We start from the raw sequence: 15885 nt of genomic DNA, 5'->3' as shown, positions 1-15885 counted from the left end.
TTTTCTTTTAGCTTTCAGTAAAAAATTTTCATAACAATATGTGCATTGATATAATGCTCCAAAGGGCCCCTTTGCACTAAAGAATGCATTTCTTCTTCTCTACGATTGGCCAAATACCACACAGAAATAAAAATTTATTCATACCTCTTTCTGATAACATCAAAGAAAGAAGAAGATAGAAGGAAGAACAAAAACAACTCGGAGATGGTGAGACTGAGTTTATTCGACTTTCTCGAATATTAGGGACCTTAAGCATCGATGACTTTGGGTGTCACGGACGTTCGATCGTTTGCAGGAGGGGGAACCTGGGAACGACGTTGTCGCCAACAGAGTTTGTGACATGACTGCGTTAAGCAAAACAATTACGCTAATTTACAGACGTTGCCGGTCGACCGTGAAAATGTAAACACATCCTTGGCGTGCTCTCGATCTTGTCGATGTCCAGTTTAAAGGAAGCTCGAGAAATGTTTTCTCTAGCATGGAGTCATCATTTTATTTCCGAAGAAGAATTTTTGTTATTGTATGACGCTAGTTTCTCCAAAAATCCATCATTTCCTCACGCCGACTACGATCGTTTTGATCTCGATTCTATGGACGAAGCAGAGTGTTTTCAGGAGTTTCGAGTAAGAAAAATGGACATTGTTAGACTTGCTGATGCCCTTGGATTACCTGCGAGTCTGTGCTGCCACCAACGAACTAAGGCCAACCGCATAGAGGGACTGTTGCTAAAAAGATTTGCATACCCATGTCGTTTGGGTGACATGATCCACAGATTTGGACGAAATTAATTGCTAATAACAGGACAGACAAATAAAAAACTAATATCAATTTGCTTTTTATGTACTTACAAGTTTTTAAAAATAACATGATAACTGTGGGGACTCTGGTTGTCTAATCACTTAATCTTCTGTACCAAAATAAAAATAAGGGCTTGTGTTATAAATGCTCATTACACTGTATGGCAAAGTTCATAGAGTTTTTAATCAAAATCTTGTTTCAAAGTAATGTGCCCAGTTTTATATTATAGCAAGTCATGTAAATTTTAAAGTTCTATACATGGCATTAATTTCTCATCAGTAATATACCTTTTGAGGATAAGTAATTACAATGTATATGCTGGTGTGAATAAATTGTGTCATCAACAAATTATATAAAATGTAATACAGAAAGCAAGAAGACATCACAAGCAAGAAGACATCACAAGCAATAAAAAATATGTTAAGCATAAAAAGTATGTAAGCAGTCAATTTCATCACACTAACAGACTCCAACTGAAGTAGATGGTGATTCTTTTGATCAATGAAGTTAATATGTACCGGTCTGTTGCTTTGGTCGGGGCCAATACAATCATAGTTTAAAAAAAATGTTTTAAAAGAGTAGCTCAAAAGATATCCAACAATATTACAAAAAATAAAGGCATGAAATATATGTTTCATGGTATAATATTGTAAATCTGCAAATAAGTGGTGTCCAGGGTACTTATTCAAATTTTGAGTTAAAACAGTAGGGTGCTTATTCAAGAGGGATCCTTTTCAGTTCACTTTAAACATGTTCACAAGCTGAATTGAAAGCAAGTATTAATGTTCAAATCTGGGCCAGGGAAGGGGGCAGGGTGCTTATTTCAAATTTTCGTGGATAGGAGAGTGCTCTTCTTTTTTCAATTTTTCTTTTCTAATATTGGCATAAGCATTTTATACTGCTGTTGTTGCTGTTGAGCCATGTAGGTTTGCATTTGTAGCAACTACTGCTGTTGTTGTTACTGGAACTGTTGTTGTTGTTGTTGTTGTTGCTGCTGCTGCTGTTGTAACAGCAGTTGCATCAGGCTGTTATGCTGCTATTCAAGCAATTGCTGCCTCTCAGTCTCTTTCTCCAACTGCACAGATCTTATTTCTATATCTCTCTCTTTTAGCCTGTTCTCTTCAGTTGCCTGCTCCCTCAAATAGGCCACCATTGCAGTTCCATTGGATTGCCTCTTTTGGCCTTGTTTTGATTTTCACCATCCCCATCTGAAAGTGACTATTTCTTTGTTTCACTCAATGAGTCCATGGCTTTGAGCCTGATATCCTTAGCTTGCTCTTGTTCTTTCTGTTATTTCTCTCTTGTGTTTTCATCCTCCTCGTCTCTTGACTGATCACAGGCCTCAGCTCTCTCTATGATTTCTTTGAGTAGTCTGTCCAGCTTGGTTGGCTCGGGACTGATGCCTTTGGCTTTTAACTATTGTGAAGTCTTTTATTTTTTAATTTTTCCACCAGGACCATATAATGATCTCTTACAGACCTCTTGTTAACTTTAAACTCTGCTCTTTTGTTGAGAATGTTGGCAATTTTCTCCCATGCCTGTGCTCTGCCCACAGTCTTCTCTTTAGCCCTGTATGGCTCAGCCTGCAAGACTTCATGGCACAGGAGAATGTCTTTCTGTTCACTCCATTCCATTTTACCACTGTTTTAAACAATGCAAGAAATTTCAGCCTTTAAAAGATAACTTATACAAGTACCCAGTTAGCTTACATGAACATCATGCCCAGTTGATCTGATCTGATTAAAAAATGCAGTGTTAAACTTCTCTGTAGCATATGTAAATCTAAGTCCCCCCAATTATACATTACTTCCAGTTTTCGAGCGTACACCCTATTTATATTTATATTTTTCATTCCCAAGCTGAAAATCCATCGTTTCCCAGCGATTTTAGGCTAATTTAAATGTTCTATACAGAGGATAGTAGTACGTCAGTAAAGTAATTAATATGAATTCTACCAGTCAGCCAACAAATGGCTGACTGGTAGACAGAATTCAAGACAGTTGCAAACTGTCTTCAATTCTCCCAACCAACCTCGTGTTTAGATGAGGCTATATAAACACGGAAAAAGTGCTCTATTACTTAAGCTTAAATAACATGCTTTACGTGTAAGAGTAAGTTTAATAGCTGCAACACACATTTTATTTTCAAACCAGTTTGGGCGGTATCACGGCTACCTATATTCTTTAATTTCCGTCAATCTCAGATAGTCCTTTAAGAAAGATTGCTAGAGAAAAAAGTGTGTACATTCGTATAGCTAGATGTCGCACTTTGAGCCGGGCCGGACAAAAAAGATAAACAAAATAGGAACTGCCGACTGCTTGTTGCACAAAACTAACGACTTTTGATATTTATCTGCTGTAGCGAAGTTAAGACTTCAGAGATTTTCGTCCAAAACAAAATTAAGCTGCATGACAACTAACCTCGAGGATCTGCTTCGACCACCGTAATTTCCTCCTTCACCGGGAACTTGCAAGCTTGACATGACTACAAGTACAACAGCCGAGAAAATTTAATGTGGTTATCGGAGTGAATGACATCAAATCATCTTCGAAGTACGGCAATTTTAATCTCAAATCCACCTGTATTTCTACGTTTTCTACAGGACGTCAAACTAAGTGATCCTGCGTTGTCGACGTGACCTTTCATCACGGACGGACGGTGTATCCATAGCAACGGCTAACGACAGCTGAAAAATCACTTCCGGCGAACGTCCGTGACACCCAAAGTCATCGATGCTTAAGGTCCCTATTATCGGATCACGACCGGTACATACAGTGGTGTAAGGGTCACAACCTGCTTGCGACGTCGGTAAAATGTCCTCGAGCTGGGTGCAGCAATGAACTTAGCTGGACGCGACGTGCTTCATCCCGAGACGGGTACGAGTGGCGATGTTCAAAAAGGGGTTGCGATGTAATGGCTTCAATGCGCCGGAATCCACCGGTGCGCACACACAGGACATCGATACATGGTGGGGAATCAAGCGAGGTTTGCCTCAAACAGGAACATCGAAAGGACTTTTCGATAGCTACCTACAAGAATATATGTGGCGTTAGCACTACGGAAACGATCCCTTCGGAAACATTATCGAACATAATCGCCCAACTTTATGAAGTCCAGAAAGACTAGATTAAAAAAGGTTTCTTTGCATCGCTGTATGCTCCGGCCTTCACGAACAATTTTCATCACTAGGACACGAAAGTATAATGAAAGAATCAACCAAAACCACAAGAACAGGTAAGACACAACATTTATTTAAACTTTGCATTGACAAACTTCAAAGCTTGACCGTAGACTTGACGTTATTTTCCGGCCAATTTTACGCTTTCAAAGCGAAACTGGACATTAAATTATATTTCAAAATTTAAAACCTCTGGAAAATGCCTTAAATTTCTCGTTTTTCCCTGTTTCAAAAAAGACTTAGAAAAAAAATCCAAATTTTGAAAACAAAGACTACTATTCTCTGCGGAGTTCTATTGTTATCGCTATTGTTTTAATTGAACAAAGACTGAATGCATAATTAATGTATGGGACTATATGGTACTCTTGCCCAAAAAGTTTTTTATCCCTTGTACCGGGACGAATCTGGAAACGGTTGACAAAGTGTTGGTTGGTTCCTTCATCCGTTTACCCGAAGGAGTGTCTTCCAGGTAAAACAGGTTTTATCCGTTTGGTCTATTTTTAGAAAGCATTACCTGTGGATTCTACTGATTTGTAGAAATAAACGGGATGACGTCTCGATGAGCGTCGTTTCATTGCGGCCATAGCTACTAACTATGTTGCGGCCTAAAATTCAAACAGTTTTGTAGTGTGACTTTAGGCACGTGAATAACCCAAAACTTGCACAGCCACTCTTTCTCTCCCCAGGAGCTGCGTTTTTTGGCCAGAAAAAAAGATCGCAGCCCTCACGAGAATTGTGCATTTAACTTTTGCTTGATGCTGTATAAAGTTGCAGTACTGTATGAAGTACTTTTATCATGTTGAGGCCGCCAGCTGGTTTTGCATGAGTGTTCTATGTGTATCAAGTAAGCTTACCATGAGTTTTTATGACTTTTTGAAGGGAATGGTCTGCTGACTGGAATTGAAATGGACAGATCATCAATTTACATTGAGCAGACATCAAAAGATGATGAAAAGTTGTCTATTTTTGAAAAAATTACAGAAAAATTGTAGCAAGGCGAATCTTAAGCTAGAATCAGGGGCTTTCCTCCAACTTGTTAGAACATTTTTATTATTGGACTAGCACTTTTGCTGTCCACATTTTGTTCTGTGTAAAATAATCATGTTAGGCCGGTCGTTTTTGCCAAAAGATGAAGGCAAAAACCTTAGCAAAGTAGCTTTACGTTATTATTCAGTTTTTTTGGCATGGTGGATGAGATCATCAATTTATGGGGATTCATCAATTTATGAGGATCAGAATTTCTGAATTCGTTTCAAGGTTCTTTATGGCGATCAGAATTTCTCAATTCCCTTCTGGATTCTTTATGGGGATCAGAATTTCTGAATTCTTTTCAAGGTTATTTATGGGGATCAGAATTTCTGAATTCCCTTCTGGGTTCGTTATGGGGATCAGAATTTCTGAATTCCCTACTAGGTTCTTTGTGGGGATCAGAATTTCTGAATTCTCTTCTGGGTTCTTTATGAGGATCAAAATTTCTGAATTTTTTTCAAGGTTCTTTATGGGGTTCAGAATGTCTGAATTCTTTCCATGGTTCTTTATGGGGATCAGAATTTCTGAATTATCTTCTGGGTTCTTTAATTGGATCAGAAATTCTGAATTCTTTTCAAGGCTCGTTATGGGGACCAGAATTTCTGAATTCTCTTCTGGGCTCTTTATCGGGATAAGAATTTCTGATTTTTTTTTTTTTCTGGCGAAATGCTTCTTGTCTGACGAATCGGAAAAATGCTTCGTCTGGACTGCCCATTTCTGACAAAATGCCCATTTGCGTCGCTACGATTTAGCTGATTTAAAGCGAATGGCAAAATCTTTCCGAACGATTGGGTACTTTTCACGGAATTTGTCCAAATCGGAATGCCACATTTTAGTTTGGAACGCGGTCTAGGCTTTTAAAAGTTGGATCGTGACGCCATTTTTTGTGACCCACACAAAGTTGATGATCCCCGTCCATTGAAATTGAGAAAATTAGACCCCGAGGCTACTGAAAAATTCAAAGAGAACACTGTCAGAGTTAACCAAGGTGTTCTCTTTGGAAAGATGATTCCTAATGCTTCTGATATTAAACTTGTGAATTCTCTAATTGGAACTGTTGCTAAACGATCTTTCCAACACATATGAATGAAAGATTTTACCATCACATCTGCTTCTTGTACATTTACATACAGTAGTACATATACTTCTGCTCTCCAACCAAATCCATGAATAACAAACACAACAGTGTCTCAAGTCAATTTAACAAACCCAGCCAACAATACAGGCATCGTAGTTGACATGACTACAAATCAGTTTCAGTTCTTCAGCCTTGGTAAGAGTACCTCTGCTCTGCAACCAAACCCATGTGTCACAATTATATTCCTATCTCAAGCCAATCCAACAAACCCAGTCAAAAACACAGATACAGTAACTGATCTAAACTTGAACACAAATCATTTGATAGATCAACCCTTCACCCCGGATCAAATACCTGATAGATGTTCAGCAATCAAGAAAAAAGTGTTCATTGAAGACAAGGAAATTTGAAAAACTGAAGCTGAGACCAAAGGACAGTCTAACATCCAGAAGTGGTTTGATCATAGATTTGGAAGAATAACAGCATCCAAATGTCACAGAGTGGCCTGTGCACACAAAACTAATACTTCCCCTACAAAAACTATTAAAGATGTTTTAAGGTTCACTCAGGGTATGCAAACAAAAGCCATAAAAGATGAATTGAAAATGAGGAACTCCCCATTTTTCAGTATGCAGAAAAAATGAATAAACTGGTTGGTCATGAAGGACTGGAAGTCCATGGTTTTGGTTGCAGAACAGAGGTACTCTCACCAAGGCTGAAGAACTGATCTTGAAACTGATTTGTAGTCATGTCAACTACCATGTCTGTATTGTTGGCTGTGTTTGTTAAATTGATTTGAGACACTGTTGTGTTTGTTATACATGGATTTGGTTGGAGAGCAGAAGTATATGTACTACTGTATGTAGATGTAGAAGAAGCAGATGTGATGGTAAAATATTTCATTCATATGTGTTGGAAAGATCGTTTAGCAACAGTTCCAATTAGAGAATTCACAAGTATAATATCAGATGCATTAGGAATCATCTTTCCAAAGGGAACACTTTGGTTAACTCTGACAGTATTCTCTTTGAATTTTTCAGCAGCCTCAGGGTCTAACTTTCTCAATTTCAATGGAGGGGGTTCATAAACTTTGTGTGGGTCTGGATCATAAACTTTATCTCTTAGTTCAGGTATAGCATAAAGGTTCTTCACTCTGTGGATCACGAAACAAATAAATTTCATCCTATGTTTGAAATCAGTTTATTAAGCTTAAGTTAAGAAAACATTCACCTTATAGTTATGCTTACCTTTTGTAAAGGACATTTTTGTTACTGCCTTGGTTTACTCCTCTACATTTTAACCAGAATCTTAACTGGTTTACAGTTAACTTACAGATTTCTGAATCTTTGAACGAGGCTCCCGGTATATCTTCGGGTGTCAATTTGATATTTTCACTATTTAATTGCTCCATCTTAAAACTTTTTCGAGAGTGATTGTTTATAGAGTTTGTATTTTCCGCCAGGAGACGCGAAGACCGAAGGGCCCATAAGCCTCGTTTCCATGCGACCTCCGGTTTTTTCCCGGATCGACGTATTTCAACAAGAAACAAATAACAACAGTAGTGGGCGTAATTACGCCCATGTATGCGTGGCTTGCTAGAAAAGGGTTGAGCTACTGAAACCTGGCAAGTCAAGATACCATCAGAGCATTCAAGAAAGTTAGTTTAACTCTAGCTCCTACCGCGGATTATGAAATTATACGCACATGTGCATCAAACAACTTTAGGTGGACGAGGAATTTGAAGAGAAATTTGATATTTAAGCCCTACAAACATGGGAAACTATGTTTTCTTTGTAGATACTGGAGCAGGCTGAAATAGTTTTTGTTTCAGGGTTATCGTGTTTTCACAAAATAATACTCCACAGAAATACAGAAGTATATCTACATTTTTGATCCACAAAATATTTTTTCCCGTGGGCGACATCTTTAAACGCATCACGTAACCAATTGAATATATTCCCCCAGCTAAAACTTGGTCATATCCGACAATATCAACATTACCTCCAGTAGGATAAGGCTTCGTTTTACCTTAATTGGAGATGAGACTGAAGAAGGGAACCATATTTATTCATAAAGTCCAAACCAGAGACCACTCAAAAGAAAACATCCCACGTGACACACAGCAAGCTGTCTGTAAACATCTTTTTCACGCGCCTTGCGAATTGTTTAAATGATAATATACGCAATAGCTTCTATTTTGAGGGAGAACATGCTTGTATATTCTGTCTTGAACATTGCCTGTTTCCCTTTGCCTACTAAATTTTTCTTTAAATAATTTTCGTAGTTACTGAGTTCCACGCCTAGCCAGTTCTTTTGGACAATCACATACTCCGAGTATCATCTCCTTTCAAGTTGATTATAATTCCAGCTCTAAAGATCTGGCAGTAAAATCAAAGGGAATAATTTTTATAGGCATAGCCCATGCGCTGGAGTGCTATTGAGATATCTGCTCGATTGGGCCTTCTGCGTTATACAGTCGAAAATTAAACCCAGGTATCGGATGGTGTCCTGTTTTTTTCTTTCTCTCATACATAACGGTTATGAAGTAGAGGCTAGAAGAAGCATTCGATTCTGTTTATAGAGTTAACCAATTAATTAAGTTGGATGAATTCGAATTTTTTCAAGTAAAATCCATTCTCTGTCATCGGAAATCAGACTTGTCTGGAAGACCAGATCTAGAACCTTCATTTTACTGAAGTATTATGCCTGCCAGTATGGCTGTTCCCATAATATGTTTCCGCACACGACTTATCCATTCTCACTATTAGATTTCTCTCTCAATAAGCTCAAACTAAAAAAAAATCAAATTTATGGTGAAGCGCGTTATAATATAGGTATCAGGCACTTAAGCACTAATCGTAATTGACGTAGCCGTCAGCACAAGGGAAACGCGCATGTGTTTTGGACAGTAATGCAGTAATAAATTTATTGCCAGAGTGAATCTGGAAGTTTCCTCGGCAAAGCTTTACAATCTTAAATAACTCACGCCAATAACTGGTAACAATATACTTGCTCGGAAGAGATTGTTTCAGCCGAGTTTACTGCAATTGTTCGGCTTCTGAGGACCTCTTTGAGTCGTTTATCTTGATATTAGGAAGGGGCGATTAAAGAAAATCTTGATTGATATGCGAATTCAATGTTTTTCAGCTTAAGACCACCATTGACTCAATCCTTGGACACTTATTCAACAAAAGAAAACCATCAAACGAAATGAAATGGATAACTGAAAAAATGTTATTTAACAAGCTTGGCTGTAGTAATAATCTCCATCTATTTCTAACAGTAGCATCTGCATTAACTACGTGCCAAAATGGAAAATATTTTCATTTTGTCCGAATCCAAGCTTAAACGAAACGTTCAGTTTGATTTGACACGAAACTTCCTTGTCGAACAGAAAATGCTTAAGGAAGTCTCAGAAATCTCTGACACAACTCAGACTAAATAAAATAATATAATTATGTTTATGAAGTTCTACAGGTAGTTGTGGAATAAAGGAGAGAAAAGAACCAAAGAACTGTTTTCTTGAATGCAAAATTCAATTACTATAAGCTCTCTAAGAGGAAAAACGTAGACTACGCTTAGAATGCATTGATTTTTATAAAATGAAAGAAACTGATGCAAATCAAAGGATTCCTTGAGTCAACCGCAACTGCCCATAATAGAACTGAGCTTCCTTTGAGGCCGTCAACCTAGCTGGAGCGTGTTTCTCATCATATCATTATGATAACAACACTCAGTCGTTGATTCAACAAATAATAATCAGATGGGCCAAAAATATACATTACAAAGTAAATCATGCGTCGCCACTTCAGAAAAAATAATAAAAATGAACCGGTGGAAGATTTTGCAGAGAACTAATTTGGTTTGTGTTGCTTTGGCTTCAACCACCAAGCCTCACAGAAGCAAACTCAAACGACTTTCGACAAGGTGGAGTTGTATATGCATGTAATTAATTTTAAGATCAAGGTTGAAAACTTTCCTTTGCATCTACAATGTAGGAGAAACGCGAAATAAGAAGGCCGTTATCGAGGGTAAGCAGGATTACATTTTAAAAGGTTTTGAAATGTTTTTCGTAAGACTTTTTTTTTTTTTTTTTCCCTTTCAAGACGTGTTCATTCTGTTGTGGGGGTTTTACCACTCGCTTGGCGAATTAACAAGAGGTACTGAGGCTGTAATTTTCTTCTTTATTCTCCTATACTGCTGCTTCTACTACAGCTAATTTTCTCTCTCTCTCTCGACTGCTTATTTCTACTGCTTTCAGCAAGGAGTGCCCTAATATTAAATACAGAAATCACGGACATGTTTGGGTTAGCTGACCGTGGGGATTTCCAAAACAGGATACTCAGTGTGGGTAAAAACTCAAGTTCAGTTTTATCAACCCAAACATCGCCACCTAGCAATCTAGTTATCCTCAACCATAGCAAGGGATTCAAATGTCTAGCAAGGTAAGAACTGAACCAAGTTCAAGCACACACTAAAAATAAATGATCAAAACTATGGATTCACCAAAATAACAACGTAGACGCAAAAGGCGAGACTTAATAAAACAAAAGGTAAACCTAAAAATATTCGAAATATCAATCCTTCAAAATGCTCAACAACAATTCTACGCGTTTACATATGTTTCCCAATAGATTAGCTAAAACTCTGAAACTAAAGGATAAAAATAAGAGGTTCGGTTAAATACATCAAGAAATAAATACCCTTTCTTTGGAACTGGGGCATTGCAGGGTACCAATAACTTTGGTTTTTGTATTCACTATGCTTTTGCCAATATCCCGCGCCGTGCTGTGTCTGTAGTAAACGGGTCATCAGGGGACCAGAAAACTCCACGATTGCAGTTAGATATTGAGCTGAACAAGGTTTGAATGGATCTTGCCGGTCAAGATTAATGTCACTAGAGGCTAATATGGACCTTATTGTTTTCACTTTCTCAACGTTAGTTTACATTTGTGACATTCATACGTGCTCGATGCTCGTACATGTGTTTTAGTGGTGACAGCCTCGTCTTGGCACAGACCGCTTGTCAGGGTAGAACTGAAGCGTCTGATATCCACATGATACCGCAGTTGTCTAAAAATTTCGCTTTTTATAGTTGTGCGTATTGCGGGAAACATCTGCTTTTGGAATGGAAAAATCCAATTCTGTGGGATTTTCTGCTATACTTGTGCTAAGTGTAACCATATACATAAATGGTGATGTTGATACGCCAAATGGTTAGTTATAATTATTAGCTTCATACTTCGTAATCTTTTTAAGCCGTATCTGCCTTATTGCTGACGATAAAAAAACATGCTGTAAGAAAAAATTGCATTCTCTGTACTCGTAAATTGGGGTTCTCCTTGGCTGTGAAAGTTTTCCACACATTACGATTAACAGGTCATACGCAATGATCTACTTCATTGATCTTGAATTTACAGTTAATCAATTCGATGATATGAGAGCAAAGATTGTAATAGACAAGGAGGTTCTCAAAGGCGCCAATAGCATCCACAACATGCTTACTGTGCCTTAAAATGAAAATGAATAAGAATAAACTAAGGCATAGTATAAAGTATAATATAACTTTAGAATTTTTCTATCTTATCTCCTTTTGGTTTGTTTTTTGTTTCATATCCTTTCTTTTCCTAATTTTTTTTTTTTTTTTTTTTTTTTTTAATTTTGGTCATTTTTAAGCATGGCACTTGACTTTAGACCACCACTGTTAATTTTTGCTTTCAGATAAGCGATAGTAAAACTCTTGGTTTTGAAGCATCTGCGACATAAGTCGCCTTAGGATCAACTTAACAAATTGGGAGTTGCAACAATGGAATATAAATGTTATTTATATAGTACTGCCCTGGGTTCAGAGAGCTTGAATTATGAGTTTTTAATTTCCGCTTTTAAGAAAAAAATTGAAACTCGTTTTGATGGACGCTATTAATAGTCACGCATATATATAAAAATAAAACTTTACCAGACTGATTTCCATTCATAAAAAAGAAAACAAGCAAACAAACAGACTAAAAAATATTCACATATTTTTTATTATGTCAAGTATTACCCCAAACAGAGCTTGCCACGGCACCAATATTGCATAATTGAACTATTCTCGTGTCATGGTCGTATTAGACCTTCGTTTCTGACCGAAAAGTTAGCCCACCAACAATGTCTTTTCTTTTGCTCGTAAGGGAAGTAGAGGAATTGAAGGCGCAAAGAGTGAAGTTAGTGACACCTTCACTTCATCAAAACTTAATACAATTTAAGATATACATTCTTCATCACAGAGGAATCTCTAGGTAAATGTGCAAAAATTAAAATGGCACGTGGATATACCGTGCAAAGTTTGACCTGTTGATCATTTTATCAGTTTTTCCACTGTGGATCAAGTCTGAGGTTCAGTGTAAAATAAATTTGATATTAATTTATCCGTCGTATTTAAAAACCCGTCTGCCATTTTTCATTACCTCCGTGCCCTTTCAAGGCTCATAAGGACGTTCTAACGCCTAGAGACTTGCAGATCGAGTCCCCATGCACCTCGTAACCACGCATGTTATATCTAGCAGTAAAAATAACCAAAACTATCAAGCAAACTAAGAGCGGTGATTGATGCCAAGACTGGAGACAACTTTCTCCAGTCTCAGCTCTCTGAACTGGAAACGGTCAGTATTGTTTAAAAAAAAAACAGGACCTCTTACCGATAAGCCCTTAAAAAGCTGTATTTATATTTCGACGGGGTCTCTCTTTGTTGAGCTCTCCTTAGGTTATTTCGGGGGCGTGGCTACCTGTATGCATGGTATGCATTATGCATGTGCGTACCTAAAAAAGTCGAAAGTGAAAAAGTAAAATAAGACTGTGAAAAATAGTAAAAAACCAAACAAATAAATGATACCTGTTTAAAAAAAAAGCATAGTTTGCCTTAATTGATTTAACTGTGCTTGTTTCTTTTTGATGTAGAAATAAGGGACTGTGTCTTTCCCACATTTTTTTTTTCACGTATCCTGTGTCTATGTGTGCTGCAGAAAGAAGCTTTAGCAACATAAAGAGGCTTAAGACGCCATCTCGGAGCGTATGTCGGATGTGAGATTATCCTCGGTATCAGTAATGCATGTTCATAAACACAAGGAAATAGACTTTAATAAGGTTTTCTCCGACTCCACCGGTACAAAAGATAGAAGATTGGCTCTTTGCGTGTAAAGAAAAACCACGATTTCTATGAAAGCTGACCACAGTTATCTTCTTACATAGCCTTGGACTTAGGGTTTATAGTTCTTAAAGCACTAGATGAATATATTCATCATCTTGTGTACATTTGTAAGAAGTGCGAGAATTAATAAAGTGAAACTTAACTAGGCTACAATTACGTCAACGTGGGTGATTTTACATGCGTCACACAGCGGTAAAAAAATATCCCTCATTTGTAAATAAAATTCTGAGATACTACAAACCGGTTGGCTTATAAACATTCAGCAATTGTCTTTGAGGTGCTAAAGTCAAATAACCGAAAAGGGTTACAAAAACATTGCGCGTTAGTCGTTATTCGTATACAGTAAAATCGCTAAGCTTGCAACATACCCTCGCCTTTAATCAAGTCCACTGAAAAAAAGGTTTAAGTCTTGGAGGCCGGGAGGGAATGAGGGGGGAGGGGGGGAAGGGTTTGGAAAATTGTGCGGACCTCTGGAATTATCCTGGCTACGACCCTGTATTTTATATCTTAGTCAAAATAAAATTCTGAGGAATCTGTTGGCAATGAATAGAGAGCCATGAGAAAAATAGGCATAAAGGCTTTTTATGTAATCTCCTACTTATAGAACCCGTGTACTTCGTTCTTGCTTTTTCCTTTGTCAGAAAGCTGGTCTAAACAGCAGCAGTGACTAATAATTAGGAGATACACTATTGAATTACATGTATGTTGAATTTTACACTTAGGTCACATGAAGAGGAATGGTTCTAGTTATGCTTTTTATCGGAGCAATGCAGCAGGTTACTCGTGGATTAAAAGTAGAGAAAGGTGCACAAAGGCCGGATGTGACCTTGTTTCCATTGAAACTTACGATGAATGGGAATTTTTGAAGAACGCCATTACTGTTAAAAAGTGGCAAACCGGTGAATACTTTATAGGCTTGAGGAAAGATAGATCATCCCGAAAGTGGCGATGGGTTAGTGATAACAGCACAGTGAAAGCATCCCGTGGAACTTGGCCATGGGCAAAACAACAACCCAGCAATGACTTAAAACCAGAGAACTGCGTGCAAATGTACAAAGATTATCGAAACGATTATGGGCGCTACAATGATATGAGCTGTACAGAAGAAAGCAAAACAACAGGATACATATGCGAGGGGACTAATGGATGTTACGTTAATAGACCTAATAGTACGTCCTCATTCTCAACCTAAAGTATGAAGAAAGCAAACATTTAATAATAAGCCTTTGAAAGCACCCAGACACGTGCGAAGTCAATTTCTTTTCCTCGTATCGCGACTATAAGACATATTTTTGTACTATCTAACATTCTGCCGCACTACACTCGATGATGTGTGTGGGGCTACCCTTAAGGATATGGATCCTAGATAAAAAACAACAACAGAAAAAAAAAACAAAAACAAAGATACATAAAAAAAAACAATGGTATGACCGAACCAAAACAAAAGCGTTAAACACAAATCAAAACAAACATCAAACAGATTAGGCATTGGATGAGAGCAAGGTCGTAGAACGGGTGATATCCAGTCGAAAACGAGAAAATAAGTTCCACAAGCTACAAGCAATCATGTATAACCTTTTTTATTATGTAAACAGAATAGGCCTTTACAAAAAAGTGAAGTCGACCTAAATAATGAATCCAGTCTGCAGAAAACAGTTGCAAAGTGTTTGGGCGATAAGCTTCAAGGTGAAAAAATTTGTTGAATAATTATAGAAACCAAAAATGGGCGTAGCTTTTGATTCACAACATTTCATTCTCAGCTATCTACAATAGAAATATGCTCAGGTAGACGGCCAAAATCAACCTGTGGAAGTTTTTTTCAGTTATTAATTTTCGTCCTTAGCCGGGAAAAAAGCCATTAACAAAGTCCTGAAATTTTTGGTTTTTCTTTTCGTAGTTGGTTTTCTTCCACTTCCAAATTTCGAACGTCGCTTTCTGCAAGCTAAACGAATACTGCACTCTTGTTAGCGGACATAATTCGACCATGGGTTGAAAATGACGAACGCTATACCATTCATCTTCTACCTGGTCGAGTGGTGTGAAAGGCGAATTACGCATCAACAGCTGATTGGTGCTAACAAACACACGTTAAAAAAAATGTTGTAATTTTACAAGTTTGCTGTTATGACTTTTCTCAGGGCTGGACAACCTTGTGGTAAGTAAGTATTTACAGAGATATTTTTCTTTTGTTCCTTAGGGAAGAGGACTGTAACGTCTACTATTACTTCTGCACGAGGTAACGATTTCAGTAACAGCCATTCAAAAATGGGCGTAAGAGAGCAAGTCATGATCAGTCAAAAAATAACAATATTAATAAAATTACTTAAAGTGCACCTGACCCCTAATTTTTTTTTTCCCTTAAAAGATCTTCCTGCTTTGGTTAGTATTTCTTTGAAAAAATTGTTGGATTTGGTTAAACTCTCATTTTCTTTTATGCCTTGTTGAAGTCGAGATCCGAATGGACGTCGACCGCGTAAATGGAGATCTGGGTAGAGTAGAATTGTGACGTCTCTTCGAGAAGACGCTCAAGGAATTCTCAACCAGTCTTCGACCTGCGAAAGCCTTTCTAGCACTAGATTCATTCTGCGGCATATTTGCGACCCATATCGATCTAAC

The 15885-nt window shown here is 37.7% G+C and overlaps 1 long non-coding RNA gene across 1 annotated transcript; it reads right to left on the bottom strand.

The window, feature by feature from the left end:
- Positions 1-963: 963 nt before the first annotated feature.
- On the bottom strand, positions 964-3572 carry LOC148723057 (uncharacterized). The gene is made up of 2 exons (XR_015991365.1): positions 3219-3572; positions 964-2439 (listed from the first exon to the last, which is right to left on the bottom strand). It is a non-coding gene; the product is annotated as an uncharacterized LOC148723057 (long non-coding RNA).
- Positions 3573-15885: the final 12313 nt, after the last annotated feature.

Source organism: Stylophora pistillata, chromosome 9 (genome assembly GCF_964205215.1).
Source record: "Stylophora pistillata chromosome 9, jaStyPist1.2, whole genome shotgun sequence".
In the NCBI taxonomy this organism is placed as follows: Eukaryota; Metazoa; Cnidaria; class Anthozoa; order Scleractinia; family Pocilloporidae; genus Stylophora; species Stylophora pistillata.
The sequence above is the reverse complement of the archived record's forward strand: the minus strand, read 5'-3'. Positions and strand labels throughout refer to the sequence as shown.